Source organism: Nematostella vectensis, chromosome 5 (assembly GCF_932526225.1).
Source record: "Nematostella vectensis chromosome 5, jaNemVect1.1, whole genome shotgun sequence".
Classification (NCBI taxonomy): Eukaryota; Metazoa; Cnidaria; class Anthozoa; order Actiniaria; family Edwardsiidae; genus Nematostella; species Nematostella vectensis.
In genome coordinates, this window is record NC_064038.1 from 16,258,492 (window position 1) to 16,275,468 (window position 16,977).

General features: G+C 38.5%; 20 non-coding genes across 20 annotated transcripts; all 20 read left to right on the plus strand.

Annotated features, from left to right (window-relative positions):
• The first annotated feature begins 434 nt into the window (after positions 1-434).
• Trnah-gug lies at positions 435-506 on the plus strand. Its single transcript has one exon. It is a non-coding gene; the product is annotated as a tRNA-His (tRNA).
• An 828-nt stretch (positions 507-1,334) lies between these two features.
• On the plus strand, positions 1,335-1,406 carry Trnah-gug. Its single transcript has one exon. It is a non-coding gene; the product is annotated as a tRNA-His (tRNA).
• Positions 1,407-2,023: 617 nt separating this feature from the next.
• Positions 2,024-2,095, plus strand: Trnah-gug. The gene has a single exon. It is a non-coding gene; the product is annotated as a tRNA-His (tRNA).
• Positions 2,096-3,609: 1,514 nt separating this feature from the next.
• On the plus strand, positions 3,610-3,681 carry Trnah-gug. Its single transcript has one exon. It is a non-coding gene; the product is annotated as a tRNA-His (tRNA).
• Positions 3,682-4,298: 617 nt separating this feature from the next.
• Trnah-gug lies at positions 4,299-4,370 on the plus strand. Its single transcript has one exon. It is a non-coding gene; the product is annotated as a tRNA-His (tRNA).
• A 1,517-nt stretch (positions 4,371-5,887) lies between these two features.
• Trnah-gug lies at positions 5,888-5,959 on the plus strand. Its single transcript has one exon. It is a non-coding gene; the product is annotated as a tRNA-His (tRNA).
• An 828-nt stretch (positions 5,960-6,787) lies between these two features.
• Positions 6,788-6,859, plus strand: Trnah-gug. Its single transcript has one exon. It is a non-coding gene; the product is annotated as a tRNA-His (tRNA).
• A 617-nt stretch (positions 6,860-7,476) lies between these two features.
• On the plus strand, positions 7,477-7,548 carry Trnah-gug. The gene has a single exon. It is a non-coding gene; the product is annotated as a tRNA-His (tRNA).
• Positions 7,549-8,396: 848 nt separating this feature from the next.
• On the plus strand, positions 8,397-8,468 carry Trnah-gug. The gene has a single exon. It is a non-coding gene; the product is annotated as a tRNA-His (tRNA).
• Positions 8,469-9,527: 1,059 nt separating this feature from the next.
• Trnah-gug lies at positions 9,528-9,599 on the plus strand. Its single transcript has one exon. It is a non-coding gene; the product is annotated as a tRNA-His (tRNA).
• Positions 9,600-11,821: 2,222 nt separating this feature from the next.
• Positions 11,822-11,893, plus strand: Trnah-gug. The gene has a single exon. It is a non-coding gene; the product is annotated as a tRNA-His (tRNA).
• Positions 11,894-13,197: 1,304 nt separating this feature from the next.
• Positions 13,198-13,269, plus strand: Trnah-gug. The gene has a single exon. It is a non-coding gene; the product is annotated as a tRNA-His (tRNA).
• An 848-nt stretch (positions 13,270-14,117) lies between these two features.
• Trnah-gug lies at positions 14,118-14,189 on the plus strand. The gene has a single exon. It is a non-coding gene; the product is annotated as a tRNA-His (tRNA).
• A 158-nt stretch (positions 14,190-14,347) lies between these two features.
• On the plus strand, positions 14,348-14,419 carry Trnah-gug. Its single transcript has one exon. It is a non-coding gene; the product is annotated as a tRNA-His (tRNA).
• Positions 14,420-14,576: 157 nt separating this feature from the next.
• Trnah-gug lies at positions 14,577-14,648 on the plus strand. The gene has a single exon. It is a non-coding gene; the product is annotated as a tRNA-His (tRNA).
• Positions 14,649-14,804: 156 nt separating this feature from the next.
• Positions 14,805-14,876, plus strand: Trnah-gug. The gene has a single exon. It is a non-coding gene; the product is annotated as a tRNA-His (tRNA).
• Positions 14,877-15,023: 147 nt separating this feature from the next.
• Positions 15,024-15,095, plus strand: Trnah-gug. Its single transcript has one exon. It is a non-coding gene; the product is annotated as a tRNA-His (tRNA).
• A 378-nt stretch (positions 15,096-15,473) lies between these two features.
• Trnah-gug lies at positions 15,474-15,545 on the plus strand. The gene has a single exon. It is a non-coding gene; the product is annotated as a tRNA-His (tRNA).
• A 388-nt stretch (positions 15,546-15,933) lies between these two features.
• Trnah-gug lies at positions 15,934-16,005 on the plus strand. Its single transcript has one exon. It is a non-coding gene; the product is annotated as a tRNA-His (tRNA).
• Positions 16,006-16,392: 387 nt separating this feature from the next.
• Trnah-gug lies at positions 16,393-16,464 on the plus strand. The gene has a single exon. It is a non-coding gene; the product is annotated as a tRNA-His (tRNA).
• Positions 16,465-16,977: the final 513 nt, after the last annotated feature.

The following is a 16,977-nucleotide window of genomic DNA, read 5'->3' on the forward strand; positions in this document are numbered from 1 at the left end:
AGATTGCGTTGTGGCCGCAGTAACCCAGGTTCGATTCCTGGTCACGGCATCTTTTTAACTTTATTTGTTTGTCTTTGTGTTGTTCTTTAAGCCCCAATACTGAGTCTGCACTCGTACCTTGTTTAATAGCAAAAGCAAAAAGCTTAGAACTCCACAGGAAGCTTCCATTTATTTGTCATGTTTTTCTTTATCTGAATTCAATCTCCCCTTGATTGTATACTGGTTAGTACATTGCGTTGTTGCCGCAATAACCCAGGTTCGAATCCTAATCATTTTATTTTTTTTCAACTTTACTTGTTTGTCTTCGTGTTGTTCTGTAAGCCCCAATACTGAGTATGAACTCGTACCTTGTTTAAGAGCATAAGCAAAAAGCTTAGAACTCCATGGGAAGCTTCCATTTATTTGTCATTTTTTCTTTATCTGAATTCAATCTGGCCGTGATCGTATAGTGGTTAGTACATTGCGTTGTGGCCGCAATAACCCAGGTTCGAATCCTGGTCACGGCATTTTTTTTCTTAACTTTACTTGTTTGTCTTCGTGTTGTTCTGTAAGCCCCAATACTGTGTATGCACTCCTATCTTGTTCAAGAGCATAAGCAAAAAGCTTAGAACTGCATAGGAAGCTTCCATTTATTTGTTATTTTTTCTTTATCTCAAATCAATCTCCCCGTGATCGTATAGTGGTTAGTACATTGCGTTGTGGCCGCAATAACCCAGGTTCGAGTCCTGGTCACGGCATTTTTTTTAACTTTACTTGTTTGTCTTTGTGTTGTTCTGTAAGCCCCAATACTGTGTATGCATTCGTACCTTGTTTAAGATCATAAGCAAAAAGCTTAGAACTCCACAGGAAGCTTCCATTTATTGGTCATTTTTTCTTTATCAGAATTCAATCTCCCCGTGATCGTATAGTGGTTAGTACATTGCGTTGTGGCCGCAATAACCCAGGTTCGAGTCCTGGTCACGGCATTTTTTTTAACATTACTTGTTTGTCTTCGTGTTTTTCTGTAAGACCCGGTACTGAGTATGCACTCGTACCTTGTTCAAGAGCATAAGCAAAAAGTTTAGAACTCCTCTCTTTGTCATTTTTTTTATCTCAAATCAATCTCGAAGTGATCGTAAACTGGTTAGTACATTGCGTTGTGGTCGCAATAACCCAGGTTCGAAACCTGGTCACGGCATATTTTTTCAACTTTACTTGTTTGTCTTCGTGTTGTTCTGTAAGCCCCAATACTGAGTATGAACTCATACCTTGTTTAAGAGCATAAGCAAAAAGCTTAGAACTCCATGGGAAGCTTCCATTTATTTGTCATTTTTTCTTTATCTGAATTCAATCTCGCCGTGATCGTATAGTGGTCAGTACATTGCGTTGTGGCCGCAATAACCCAGGTTCGAATCCTGGTCACGGCATTTTTTTTTCTTAACTTTACTTGTTTGTCTTCGTGTTGTTCTGTAAGCCCCAATACTGTGTATGCACTCCTATCTTGTTCAAGAGCATAAGCAAAAAGCTTAGAACTGCATAGGAATCTTCCATTTATTTGTTATTTTTTCTTTATCTCAAATCAATCTCGGCGTGATCGTATAGTGGTTAGTAGATTGCGTTGTGGCCGCAGTAACCCAGGTTCGATTCCTGGTCACGGCATCTTTTTAACTTTATTTGTTTGTCTTTGTGTTGTTCTTTAAGCCCCAATACTGAGTCTGCACTCGTACCTTGTTTAATAGCAAAAGCAAAAAGCTTAGAACTCCACATGAAGCTTCCATTTATTTGTCATGTTTTTCTTTATCTGAATTCAATCTCCCCTTGATTGTATACTGGTTAGTACATTGCGTTGTTGCCGCAATAACCCAGGTTCGAATCCTAATCATTTTATTTTTTTTCAACTTTACTTGTTTGTCTTCGTGTTGTTCTGTAAGCCCCAATACTGAGTATGAACTCGTACCTTGTTTAAGAGCATAAGCAAAAAGCTTAGAACTCCATGGGAAGCTTCCATTTATTTGTCATTTTTTCTTTATCTGAATTCAATCTGGCCGTGATCGTATAGTGGTTAGTACATTGCGTTGTGGCCGCAATAACCCAGGTTCGAATCCTGGTCACGGCATTTTTTTTCTTAACTTTACTTGTTTGTCTTCGTGTTGTTCTGTAAGCCCCAATACTGAGTATGAACTCGTACCTTGTTTAAGAGCATAAGCAAAAAGCTTAGAACTCCATGGGAAGCTTCCATTTATTTGTCATTTTTTCTTTATCTGAATTCAATCTCGCCGTGATCGAATAGTGGTTAGTACATTGCGTTGTGGCCACAATAACCCAGGTTCGAATCCTGGTCACGGCATTTTTTTTTTCAACTTTACTTGTTTGTCTTCGTGTTGTTCTTTAACCCCCAATACTGAGTATGAACTCGTACCTTGTTTAAGAGAATAAGCAAAAAGCTTAGAACTCCACAGGAAGCTTCCATTTATTTGTCATTTTTTCTTTATATGAACTCAATCTCGCCGTGATCGTATAGTGGTTAGTACATTGCGTTGTGGCCGCAATAACCCAGGTTCGAATCTTGGTCACTTCATTTTTTTTTCAACTTTACTTGTTTGTCTTCGTGTTGTTCTATAAGCCCCGATACTTAGTATGCACTCGTACGTTGTTTAAGAGCATAAGAAAAAGCATAGAACTCCACAGGAAGCTTCCATTTATTTGTCATTTTTTTTTTATATGAAATCAATCTCGCCGTGATCGTATAGTGGATAGAACATTGCGTTGTGGCCGCAATAACCCAGGTTATTGCAGACTCAGGTTAGTGCAGACTCAGTATTGGCTGCAATAACCCAGGTCCGAATCCTGGTCACGGCATTTTTTTTCTCGTACCTTGTTTAAGATCATAAGCAAAAAGCTTAGAACTCCACAGGAAGCTTCCATTTATTGGTCATTTTTTCTTTATCAGAATTCAATCTCCCCGTGATCGTATAGTGGTTAGTACATTGCGTTGTGGCCGCAATAACCCAGGTTCGAGTCCTGGTCACGGCATTTTTTTTAACTTTACTTGTTTGTCTTTGTGTTGTTCTGTAAGCCCCAATACTGAGTATGCATTCGTACCTTGTTTAAGATCATAAGCAAAAAGCTTAGAACTCCACAGGAAGCTTCCATTTATTGGTCATTTTTTCTTTATCAGAATTCAATCTCCCCGTGATCGTATAGTGGTTAGTACATTGCGTTGTGGCCGCAATAACCCAGGTTCGAGTCCTGGTCACGGCATTTTTTTTAACATTACTTGTTTGTCTTCGTGTTTTTCTGTAAGACCCGGTACTGAGTATGCACTCGTACCTTGTTCAAGAGCATAAGCAAAAAGTTTAGAACTCCTCTCTTTGTCATTTTTTTTATCTCAAATCAATCTCGAAGTGATCGTAAACTGGTTAGTACATTGCGTTGTGGTCGCAATAACCCAGGTTCGAAACCTGGTCACGGCATATTTTTTCAACTTTACTTGTTTGTCTTCGTGTTGTTCTGTAAGCCCCAATACTGAGTATGAACTCATACCTTGTTTAAGAGCATAAGCAAAAAGCTTAGAACTCCATGGGAAGCTTCCATTTATTTGTCATTTTTTCTTTATCTGAATTCAATCTCGCCGTGATCGTATAGTGGTCAGTACATTGCGTTGTGGCCGCAATAACCCAGGTTCGAATCCTGGTCACGGCATTTTTTTTTCTTAACTTTACTTGTTTGTCTTCGTGTTGTTCTGTAAGCCCCAATACTGTGTATTCACTCCTATCTTGTTCAAGAGCATAAGCAAAAAGCTTAGAACTGCATAGGAATCTTCCATTTATTTGTTATTTTTTCTTTATCTCAAATCAATCTCGGCGTGATCGTATAGTGGTTAGTAGATTGCGTTGTGGCCGCAGTAACCCAGGTTCGATTCCTGGTCACGGCATCTTTTTAACTTTATTTGTTTGTCTTTGTGTTGTTCTTTAAGCCCCAATACTGAGTCTGCACTCGTACCTTGTTTAATAGCAAAAGCAAAAAGCTTAGAACTCCACAGGAAGCTTCCATTTATTTGTCATGTTTTTCTTTATCTGAATTCAATCTCCCCTTGATTGTATACTGGTTAGTACATTGCGTTGTTGCCGCAATAACCCAGGTTCGAATCCTAATCATTTTATTTTTTTTCAACTTTACTTGTTTGTCTTCGTGTTGTACTGTAAGCCCCAATACTGAGTATGAACTCGTACCTTGTTTAAGAGCATAAGCAAAAAGCTTAGAACTCCATGGGAAGCTTCCATTTATTTGTCATTTTTTCTTTATCTGAATTCAATCTGGCCGTGATCGTATAGTGGTTAGTACATTGCGTTGTGGCCGCAATAACCCAGGTTCGAATCCTGGTCACGGCATTTTTTTTCTTAACTTTACTTGTTTGTCTTCGTGTTGTTCTGTAAGCCCCAATACTGTGTATGCACTCCTATCTTGTTCAAGAGCATAAGCAAAAAGCTTAGAACTGCATAGGAAGCTTCCATTTATTTGTTATTTTTTCTTTATCTCAAATCAATCTCCCCGTGATCGTATAGTGATTAGTACATTGCGTTGTGGCCGCAATAACCCAGGTTCGAGTCCTGGTCACGGCATTTTTTTTAACTTTACTTGTTTGTCTTTGTGTTGTTCTGTAAGCCCCAATACTGAGTATGCATTCGTACCTTGTTTAAGATCATAAGCAAAAAGCTTAGAACTCCACAGGAAGCTTCCATTTATTGGTCATTTTTTCTTTATCAGAATTCAATCTCCCCGTGATCGTATAGTGGTTAGTACATTGCGTTGTGGCCGCAATAACCCAGGTTCGAGTCCTGGTCACGGCATTTTTTTTAACATTACTTGTTTGTCTTCGTGTTTTTCTGTAAGACCCGGTACTGAGTATGCACTCGTACCTTGTTCAAGAGCATAAGCAAAAAGTTTAGAACTCCTCTCTTTGTCATTTTTTTTATCTCAAATCAATCTCGAAGTGATCGTAAACTGGTTAGTACATTGCGTTGTGGTCGCAATAACCCAGGTTCGAAACCTGGTCACGGCATATTTTTTCAACTTTACTTGTTTGTCTTCGTGTTGTTCTGTAAGTCCCAATACTGAGTATGAACTCATACCTTGTTTAAGAGCATAAGCAAAAAGCTTAGAACTCCATGGGAAGCTTCCATTTATTTGTCATTTTTTCTTTATCTGAATTCAATCTCGCCGTGATCGTATAGTGGTCAGTACATTGCGTTGTGGCCGCAATAACCCAGGTTCGAATACTGGTCACGGCATTTTTTTTTCTTAACTTTACTTGTTTGTCTTCGTGTTGTTCTGTAAGCCCCAATACTGTGTATGCACTCCTATCTTGTTCAAGAGCATAAGCAAAAAGCTTAGAACTGCATAGGAATCTTCCATTTATTTGTTATTTTTTCTTTATCTCAAATCAATCTCGGCGTGATCGTATAGTGGTTAGTAGATTGCGTTGTGGCCGCAGTAACCCAGGTTCGATTCCTGGTCACGGCATCTTTTTAACTTTATTTGTTTGTCTTTGTGTTGTTCTTTAAGCCCCAATACTGAGTCTGCACTCGTACCTTGTTTAATAGCAAAAGCAAAAAGCTTAGAACTCCACAGGAAGCTTCCATTTATTTGTCATGTTTTTCTTTATCTGAATTCAATCTCCCCTTGATTGTATACTGGTTAGTACATTGCGTTGTTGCCGCAATAACCCAGGTTCGAATCCTAATCATTTTATTTTTTTTCAACTTTACTTGTTTGTCTTCGTGTTGTTCTGTAAGCCCCAATACTGAGTATGAACTCGTACCTTGTTTAAGAGCATAAGCAAAAAGCTTAGAACTCCATGGGAAGCTTCCATTTATTTGTCATTTTTTCTTTATCTGAATTCAATCTGGCCGTGATCGTATAGTGGTTAGTACATTGCGTTGTGGCCGCAATAACCCAGGTTCGAATCCTGGTCACGGCATTTTTTTTCTTAACTTTACTTGTTTGTCTTCGTGTTGTTCTGTAAGCCCCAATACTGTGTATGCACTCCTATCTTGTTCAAGAGCATAAGCAAAAAGCTTAGAACTGCATAGGAAGCTTCCATTTATTTGTTATTTTTTCTTTATCTCAAATCAATCTCCCCGTGATCGTATAGTGATTAGTACATTGCGTTGTGGCCGCAATAACCCAGGTTCGAGTCCTGGTCACGGCATTTTTTTTAACTTTACTTGTTTGTCTTTGTGTTGTTCTGTAAGCCCCAATACTGAGTATGCATTCGTACCTTGTTTAAGATCATAAGCAAAAAGCTTAGAACTCCACAGGAAGCTTCCATTTATTGGTCATTTTTTCTTTATCAGAATTCAATCTCCCCGTGATCGTATAGTGGTTAGTACATTGCGTTGTGGCCGCAATAACCCAGGTTCGAGTCCTGGTCACGGCATTTTTTTTAACATTACTTGTTTGTCTTCGTGTTTTTCTGTAAGACCCGGTACTGAGTATGCACTCGTACCTTGTTCAAGAGCATAAGCAAAAAGTTTAGAACTCCTCTCTTTGTCATTTTTTTTATCTCAAATCAATCTCGAAGTGATCGTAAACTGGTTAGTACATTGCGTTGTGGTCGCAATAACCCAGGTTCGAAACCTGGTCACGGCATATTTTTTCAACTTTACTTGTTTGTCTTCGTGTTGTTCTGTAAGCCCCAATACTGAGTATGAACTCATACCTTGTTTAAGAGCATAAGCAAAAAGCTTAGAACTCCATGGGAAGCTTCCATTTATTTGTCATTTTTTCTTTATCTGAATTCAATCTCGCCGTGATCGTATAGTGGTCAGTACATTGCGTTGTGGCCGCAATAACCCAGGTTCGAATCCTGGTCACGGCATTTTTTTTTCTTAACTTTACTTGTTTGTCTTCGTGTTGTTCTGTAAGCCCCAATACTGTGTATGCACTCCTATCTTGTTCAAGAGCATAAGCAAAAAGCTTAGAACTGCATAGGAAGCTTCCATTTATTTGTTATTTTTTCTTTATCTCAAATCAATCTCGGCGTTATCGTATAGTGGTTAGTAATTTGCGTTGTGGCCGCAGTAACCCAGGTTCGATTCCTGGTCACGGCATCTTTTTAACTTTATTTGTTTGTCTTTGTGTTGTTCTTTAAGCCCCAATACTGAGTCTGCACTCGTACCTTGTTTAATAGCAAAAGCAAAAAGCTTAGAACTCCACAGGAAGCTTCCATTTATTTGTCATGTTTTTCTTTATCTGAATTCAATCTCCCCTTGATTGTATACTGGTTAGTACATTGCGTTGTTGCCGCAATAACCCAGGTTCGAATCCTAATCATTTTATTTTTTTTCAACTTTACTTGTTTGTCTTCGTGTTGTTCTGTAAGCCTGAATACTGAGTATGAACTCGTACCTTGTTTAAGAGCATAAGCAAAAAGCTTAGAACTCCATGGGAAGCTTCCATTTATTTGTCATTTTTTCTTTATCTGAATTCAATCTGGCCGTGATCGTATAGTGGTTAGTACATTGCGTTGTGGCCGCAATAACCCAGGTTCGAATCCTGGTCACGGCATTTTTTTTCTTAACTTTACTTGTTTGTCTTCGTGTTGTTCTGTAAGCCCCAATACTGTGTATGCACTCCTATCTTGTTCAAGAGCATAAGCAAAAAGCTTAGAACTGCATAGGAAGCTTCCATTTATTTGTTATTTTTTCTTTATCTCAAATCAATCTCGGCGTGATCGTATAGTGGTTAGTAGATTGCGTTGTGGTCGCAGTAACCTAGGTTCGATTCCTGGTCACTGCATTTTTTTTCAACTTTACTTGTTTGTCTTCCTGTTGTTCTGTAAGCCCTGATACTGAGTATGCACTCATACGTTGTTTAAGAGCATAAGCAAAAAGCTTAGAACTCCACAGGAAGCTTCCATTTATTTGTCATTTTTTCTTTATATGAAATCAAGGTCGCCGTGATCGTATAGTGGTTAGTACATTGCGTTGTGGCCGCAATAACCCAGGTTCGAATCCTAATCATTTTATTTTTTTTCAACTTTACTTGTTTGGCTTTGTGTTGTTCTTTAAGCCCCAATACTGAGTCTGCACTCGTACCTTGTTTAAGAGCATAAGCAAAAAGCTTAGAACTTCACAGGAAGCTTTTATTTATTTGTCATTTTTTCTTTATCTGAATTCAATCTCGCCGTGATCGAATAGTGGTTAGTACATTGCGTTGTGGCCACAATAACCCAGGTTCGAATCCTGGTCACGGCATTTTTTTTTTCAACTTTACTTGTTTGTCTTCGTGTTGTTCTTTAACCCCCAATACTGAGTATGAACTCGTACCTTGTTTAAGATAATAAGCAAAAAGCTTAGAACTCCACAGGAAGCTTCCATTTATTTGTCATTTTTTCTTTATATGAACTCAATCTCGCCGTGATCGTATAGTGGTTAGTACATTGCGTTGTGGCCGCAATAACCCAGGTTCGAATCTTGGTCACGGCATTTTTTTTTCAACTTTACTTGTTTGTCTTCGTGTTGTTCTATAAGCCCCGATACTTAGTATGCACTCGTACGTTGTTTAAGAGCATAAGAAAAAGCATAGAACTCCACAGGAAGCTTCCATTTATTTGTCATTTTTTCTTTATATGAAATCAATCTCGCCGTGATCGTATAGTGGATAGAACATTGCGTTGTGGCCGCAATAACCCAGGTCCGAATCCTGGTCACGGCTTTTTTTTTTCAACTTTACTTGTTTGTCTTCTTGTTGTTCTGTAAGCCCCGATACTGAGTATGCACTCGTACGTTGTTTAAGAGCATAAGCAAAAAGCTTAGAACTCCACAGGAAGCTTCCATTTATTTGTCATTTTTTCTTTATATGAAATCAATCTCGCCGTGATCGTATAGTGGTTAGAACATTGCGTTGTGGCCGCAATAACACAGGTTCGAATCCTGGTCACGGCATTTTTTTTTTCAACTTTACTTGATTGTCTTCGTGTTGTTCTGTAAGCCCCGATTCTGAGTCTGCAATCCTATCTTGTTCAAGAGCATAAGCAAAAAGCTTAGAACTCCACAGGAAGCTTCCATTTATTGGTCATTTTTTCTTTATCAGAATTCAATCTCCCCGTGATCGTATAGTGGTTAGTACATTGCGTTGTGGCCGCAATAACCCAGGTTCGAGTCCTGGTCACGGCATTTTTTTTAACATTACTTGTTTGTCTTCGTGTTTTTCTGTAAGACCGGGTACTGAGTATGCACTCGTAACTTGTTCAAGAGCATAAGCAAAAAGTTTAGAACTCCTCTCTTTGTCATTTTTTTTATCTCAAATCAATCTCGAAGTGATCGTAAACTGGTTAGTACATTGCGTTGTGGTCGCAATAACCCAGGTTCGAAACCTGGTCACGGCATATTTTTTCAACTTTACTTGTTTGTCTTCGTGTTGTTCTGTAAGCCCCAATACTGAGTATGAACTCATACCTTGTTTAAGAGCATAAGCAAAAAGCTTAGAACTCCATGGGAAGCTTCCATTTATTTGTCATTTTTTCTTTATCTGAATTCAATCTCGCCGTGATCGTATAGTGGTCAGTACATTGCGTTGTGGCCGCAAAAACCCAGGTTCGAATCCTGGTCACGGCATTTTTTTTTCTTAACTTTACTTGTTTGTCTTCGTGTTGTTCTGTAAGCCCCAATACTGTGTATGCACTCCTATCTTGTTCAAGAGCATAAGCAAAAAGCTTAGAACTGCATAGGAAGCTTCCATTTATTTGTTATTTTTTCTTTATCTCAAATCAATCTCGGCGTGATCGTATAGTGGTTAGTAGATTGCGTTGTGGCCGCAGTAACCCAGGTTCGATTCCTGGTCACGGCATCTTTTTAACTTTATTTGTTTGTCTTTGTGTTGTTCTTTAAGCCCCAATACTGAGTCTGCACTCGTACCTTGTTTAATAGCAAAAGCAAAAAGCTTAGAACTCCACAGGAAGCTTCCATTTATTTGTCATGTTTTTCTTTATCTGAATTCAATCTCCCCTTGATTGTATACTGGTTAGTACATTGCGTTGTTGCCGCAATAACCCAGGTTCGAATCCTAATCATTTTATTTTTTTTCAACTTTACTTGTTTGTCTTCGTGTTGTTCTGTAAGCCCCAATACTGAGTATGAACTCGTACCTTGTTTAAGAGCATAAGCAAAAAGCTTAGAACTCCATGGGAAGCTTCCATTTATTTGTCAGTTTTTTCTTTATCTGAATTCAATCTGGCCGTGATCGTAAAGTTGTTAGTACATTGCGTTGTGGCCGCAATAACCCAGGTTCGAATCCTGGTCACGGCATTTTTTTTCTTAACTTTACTTGTTTGTCTTCGTGTTGTTCTGTAAGCCACAATACTGAGTATGAACTCGTACCTTGTTTAAGAGCATAAGCAAAAAGCTTAGAACTCCACAGGAAGCTTCCATTTATTGGTCATTTTTTCTTTATCTCAAATCAATCTCGGCGTGATTGTATAGTGGTTAGTAGATTGCGTTGTGGTTGCAGTAACCTAGGTTCGATTCCTGGTCACGGCATTTTTTAACTTTATTTGTTTGTCTTTGTGTTGTTCTTTAAGCCCCAATACTGAGTCTGCACTCGTACCTTGTTTAATAGCAAAAGCAAAAAGCTTAGAACTCCACAGGAAGCTTCCATTTATTTATCAGGTTTTCTTTGTCTCAAATCATCCTCGCCGTGATGGTATAGTGGTTAGTACATTGCGTTGTGGCCGCAATAACCCAGGTTCGAATCCTAATCATTTTATTTTTTTTCAACTTTACTTGTTTGGCTTTGTGTTGTTCTTTAAGCCCCAATACTGAGTCTGCACTCGTACCTTGTTTAAGAGCATAAGCAAAAAGCTTAGAAATCCACAGGAAGCTTCCATTTTTTTGTCATGTTTTTCTTTATCTGAATTCAATCTCCCCGTGATTGTATACTGGTTAGTACATTGCGTTGTTGCCGCAATAACCCAGGTTCGAATCCTAATCATTTCATTTTTTTTCAACTTTACTTGTTTGTCTTCGTGTTGTTCTGTAAGCCACAATACTGAGTATGAACTCGTACCTTGTTTAAGAGCATAAGCAAAAAGCTTAGAACTCCATGGGATGCTTCCATTTATTTGTCATTTTTTTCTTTATCTGAATTCAATCTCGCCGTGATCGTATTGTGGTTAGTACATTGCGTTGTGGCCGCAATAACCCAGGTTCGAATCCTGGTCACGGCATTTTTTTTCTTAACTTTACTTGTTTGTCTTCGTGTTGTTCTGTAAGCCCCAATACTCCGTATGCACTCCTATCTTGTTCAAGAGCATAAGCAAAAAGCTTAGAACGCCATAGGAAGCTTCCATTTATTTGTTATTTTTTCTTTATCTCAAATCAATCTCGGCGTGATCGTATAGTGGTTAGTAGATTGCGTTGTGGCAGCAGTAACCAAGGTTCGATTCCTGGTCACGGCATTTTTTTAAATTTATTTGTTTGTCTTTGTGTTGTTCTTTAAGCCCCAATACTGAGTCTGCACTCGGACCTTGTTTAATAGCAAAAGCAAAAAGCTTAGAACTCCACAGGAAGCTTCCATTTATTTGTCAGTTTTTCTTTGTCTCAAATCACTCTCGCCGAGATTGTATACTTGTTAGTACATTGCGTTGTGGCCAAAATAACACAGGTTCGAATTCTGGTCATGTCATTTATTTTCAACTTTACTTGTTTGTCCTTGTGTTGTTCTTTAAGCCCCAATACTGAGTCTGCACTCCTATCTTGTTCAAGAGCATAAGAGAAAAGCTTAGAACTCCACAGGAAACTTCCATTTATTTGTTATTTTTTCTTTATCTGAATTCAATCTCGCCGTGATCGTATAGTGGTAAGTACATTGCGTTGTGGCCGCAATAACCCAGGTCCGAATCCTGGTCACGGCATTTTTTTTTCAACTTTACTTGTTTGTCTTCTTGTTGTTCTGTAAGCCCCGATACTGAGTATGCACTCGTACGTTGTTTAAGAGCATAAGCAAAAAGCTTAGAACTCCACAGGAAGCTTCCATTTATTTGTCATTTTTTCTTTATATGAAATCAATCTCGCCGTGATCGTATAGTGGTTAGAACATTGCGTTGTGGCCGCAATAACACAGGTTCGAATCCTGGTCACGGCATTTTTTTTTTCAACTTTACTTGATTGTCTTCGTGTTGTTCTGTAAGCCCCGATTCTGAGTCTGCAATCCTATCTTGTTCAAGAGCATAAGCAAAAAGCTTAGAACTCCACAGGAAGCTTCCATTTATTTGTCATTTTTTCTTTATCTGAATTCAATCTCCCCTTGATCGTATAGTGGTTAGTACATTGGGTTGTGGCCGCAATAATCCAGGTTCGAATCCTGGTCACGGCATTTTTTTCAACTCTACTTGTTTGTCTTTGTGTTGTTCGTTAACCCTCAATACTGAGTATTCACTGGTACCTTGTTTAAGAGCATAAGCAAAAAGCTTAGAACTCCACAGGAAGCTTCCATTTATTTGTCATTTTTTCTTTATATGAACTCAATCTCGCCGTGATCGTATTGTGGTTAGTACATTGCGTTGTGGCCGCAATAACCCAGGTTCGAATCCTGGTCACGGCATTTTTTTTCTTAACTTTACTTGTTTGTCTTCGTGTTGTTCTGTAAGCCCCAATACTCCGTATGCACTCCTATCATGTTCAAGAGCATAAGCAAAAAGCTTAGAACTCCATAGGAAGCTTCCATTTATTTGTTATTTTTTCTTTATCTCAAATCAATCTCGGCGTGATCGTATAGTGGTTAGTAGATTGCGTTGTGGCAGCAGTAACCCAGGTTCGATTCCTGGTCACGGCATTTTTTTAACTTTATTTGTTTGTCTTTGTGTTGTTCTTTAAGCCCCAATACTGAGTCTGCACTCGGACCTTGTTTAATAGCAAAAGCAAAAAGCTTAGAACTCCACAGGAAGCTTCCATTTATTTGTCAGTTTTTCTTTGTCTCAAATCACTCTCGCCGAGATTGTATACTTGTTAGTACATTGCGTTGTGGCCAAAATAACAAAGGTTCGAATTCTGGTCATGTCATTTATTTTCAACTTTACTTGTTTGTCCTTGTGTTGTTCTTTAAGCCCCAATACTGAGTCTGCACTCCTATCTTGTTCAAGAGCATAAGCGAAAAGCTTAGAACTCCACAGGAAGCTTCCATTTATTTGTTTTTTTTTCTTTATTTGAATTCAATCTCGCCGTGATCGTATAGTGGTAAGTACATTGCGTTGTGGCCGCAATAACCCAGGTCCGAATCCTGGTCACGGCATTTTTTTTTCAACTTTACTTGTTTGTCTTCTTGTTGTTCTGTAAGCCCCGATACTGAGTATGCACTCGTACGTTGTTTAAGAGCATAAGCAAAAAGCTTAGAACTCCACAGGAAGCTTCCATTTATTTGTCATTTTTTCTTTATATGAAATCAATCTCGCCGTGATCGTATAGTGGTTAGAACATTGCGTTGTGGCCGCAATAACACAGGTTCGAATCCTGGTCACGGCATTTTTTTTTTCAACTTTACTTGATTGTCTTCGTGTTGTTCTGTAAGCCCCGATTCTGAGTCTGCAATCCTATCTTGTTCAAGAGCATAAGCAAAAAGCTTAGAACTCCACAGGAAGCTTCCATTTATTTGTCATTTTTTCTTTATCTGAATTCAATCTCCCCGTGATCGTATAGTGGTTAGTACATTGGGTTGTGGCCGCAATAATCCAGGTTCGAATCCTGGTCACGGCATTTTTTTCAACTCTACTTGTTTGTCTTTGTGTTGTTCGTTAACCCTCAATACTGAGTATTCACTGGTACCTTGTTTAAGAGCATAAGCAAAATGCTTAGAACTCCACAGGAAGCTTCCATTTTTTTGTCATTTTGTCTTTATCTGAGTTCAAACTCGCCGTGATCGTATAGTGGTTAGTACATTGCGTTGTGGCCGCAATAACACAGGTTCGAATCCTGGTCACAGCATTTTTTTTTTCAACTTTACTTTTTTTTCTTCGTGTTGTTCTATAAGCCCTAATACTGATTATGCACTCCCATCATGTTCAAAAGCATAAGCAAAAAGCTTAGAACTTCACAGGAAGCTTCAAATTATTTGTCATTTTTTCTTTATCTGAATTCAATCTCGCCGTGATCGTATAGTGGTTAGTACTTTGCGTTGTGGCCGCAATAACCCAGGTTCGAATCCTGGTCAAGGCATTTTTTTTTCAACTTTACTTGTTTGTCTTCGTGTTGTTTTTTAAGCCCCAATACTGAGTATAAATTCGTACATTGTTTAATAGCATAAGCAAAAAGCTTAGAACTCCACAGGAAGCTTCCATTTATTTTTTTTTTTTTCTTTGTCTGAAGTCAATCTCGCTGTGATCGTATAGTGGTTAGTACATTGCGTTGTGGCCGCAATAACCCAGGTTCGAATCCTGGTCACTGCATTTTTTTTCAACTTTACTTGTTTGTCTTCCTGTTGTTCTGTAAGCCCTGATACTGAGTATGCACTCATACGTTGTTTAAGAGCATAAGCAAAAAGCTTAGAACTCCACAGGAAGCTTCCATTTATTTGTCATTTTTTCTTTATATGAAATCAAGTTCGCCGTGATCGTATAGTGGTTAGTACATTGCGTTGTGGCCGCAATAACCCAGGTTCGAATCCTGGTCACGGCATTTTTTTCAACTTTACTTGTTTGTCCTTGTGTTGTTCTATAAGCCCTAATACAGAGTATGCACTCCCATCATGTGCAAAAGCATAAGCAAAAAGCTTAGAACTCCACAGGAAGCTTCCATTTATTTGTCATTTTTTCTTTATATGAAATCAAGGTCGCCGTGATCGTATAGTGGTTAGTACATTGCGTTGTGGCCGCAATAACCCAGGTTCGAATCCTGGTCACGGCATTTTTTTCAACTTTACTTGTTTGTCCTTGTGTTGTTCTTCAACCCCTAATACTGAGTATGCACTCGTAAGAGCATAACCAAAAACCTTAGAACTACACAGGAAGCTTTCATTTATTTGTCATTTTTTCTTTATATGAAATCAATATCGCCGTGATCGTATAGTGGTTAGTACATTGCGTTGTGGCCGCAATAACCCAGGTTCGAATCCTGGTCACGGCATTTTTTTTTCAACTTTACTTGTTTGTCTTCGTGTTGTTTTTTAAGCAACAATACTGAGTATGAACTCGTACCTTGTTTAATAGCATTAGCAAAAAGCTTAGAACTCCACAGGAAGCTTCCATTTATTTGTCAATTTTTCTTTTCTGAATTCAATATCACCCTGATCGTATAGTGGTTAGTACATTGCGTTGTGGCCGCAATAACCCAGGTTCGAATCCTGGTCACTGCATTTTTTTTTTCAACTTTATGGTTTGTCTTAGTGTTGTTCTTTAACCCCTAATACTGAGTATGCACTTGTAAGAGCATAACCAAAAACCTTAGAACTACACAGGAAGCTTTCATTTATTTGTCATTTTTTCTTTATATGAAATCAATATCGCCGTGATCGTATAGTGGTTAGTACATTGCGTTGTGGCCGCAATAACCCAGGTTCGAATCCTGGTCACGGCATTTTTTTTTCAACTTTACTTGTTTGTCTTCGTGTTGTTTTTTAAGCAACAATACTGAGTATGAACTCGTACCTTGTTTAATAGCATAAGCAAAAAGCTTAGAACTCCACAGGAAGCTTCCATTTATTTGTCAATTTTTCTTTTCTGAATTCAATATCACCGTGATCGTATAGTTGTTAGTACATTGCGTTGTGGCCGCAATAACCCAGGTTCGAATCCTGGTCACGGCATTTTTTTTTTCAACTTTACTTGTTTGTCTTCGTGTTGTTCTTTAACCCCCAATACTGAGTATGAACTCGTACCTTGTTTAAGAGAATAAGCAAAAAGCTTAGAACTCCACAGGAAGCTTCCATTTATTTGTCATTTTGTCTTTATCTGAGTTCAATCTCGCCGTGATCGTATAGTGGTTAGTACATTGCGTTGTGGCCGCAATAACCCAGGTTCGAATCCTGGTCACGGCATTTTTTTTCAACTTTACTTGTTTGTCTTCTTGTTGTTCTTTTACCCCCAATACTGAGTATGCACTCGTACCTTGTTCAAGAGAATAAGCAAAAAGCTTAGAACTCCACAGGAAGCTTCCATTTACTTGTCATTTTGTCTTTATCTGAATTAAATCTCGCCGTGATCGTATAGTGGTTAGTACAATGCGTTGTGGCCGCAATAACCCAGGTTCGAATCCTGGTCACTGCATTTTTTTTTTAACTTTACTTGTTTGTCTTCCTGTTGTTCTGTAAGCCCCGATACTGAGTATGCACTCGTACGTTGTTTAAGAGCATAAGCAAAAAGCTTAGAACTCCACAGGAAGCTTCCATTTATTTGTCATTTTTTCTTTATATGAACTCAATCTCGCCGTGATCGTATAGTGGTTAGTACATTGCGTTGTGGCCGCAATAACCCAGGTTCGAATCTTGGTCACGGCATTTTTTTTTCAACTTTACTTGTTTGTCTTAGTGTTGTTCTATAAGCCCTAATACTGAGTATGCACTCCCATCATGTTCAAAAGCATAAGCAAAAAGCTTAGAACTTCACAGGAAGCTTCCATTTATTTGTCATTTTTTCTTTATATGAAATCAATCTCGCCTTGATCGTATAGTGGATAGAACATTGCGTTGTGACCGCAATAACCCAGGTTCGAATCCTGGTCACGGCATTTTTTTTTAAACTTTACTTGTTTGTCTTCGTGTTGTTCTATAAGCCCTAATACTGAGTATGCACTCCCATCATGTTCAAAAGCATAAGCACAAAGCTTAGAACTTCACAGGAAGCTTCCATTTATTTGTCTTTTTTTTTTATTTGAACTCAATCTCGCCGTTATCGTATAGTGGTTAGTACATTGCGTTGTGGCCGCAATAACGCAGGTTCGAATCTTGGTCACGGCATTATTTTTTCAACTTTACTTGTTTGTCTTCGTGTTGTTCTATAAGCCCTAATAC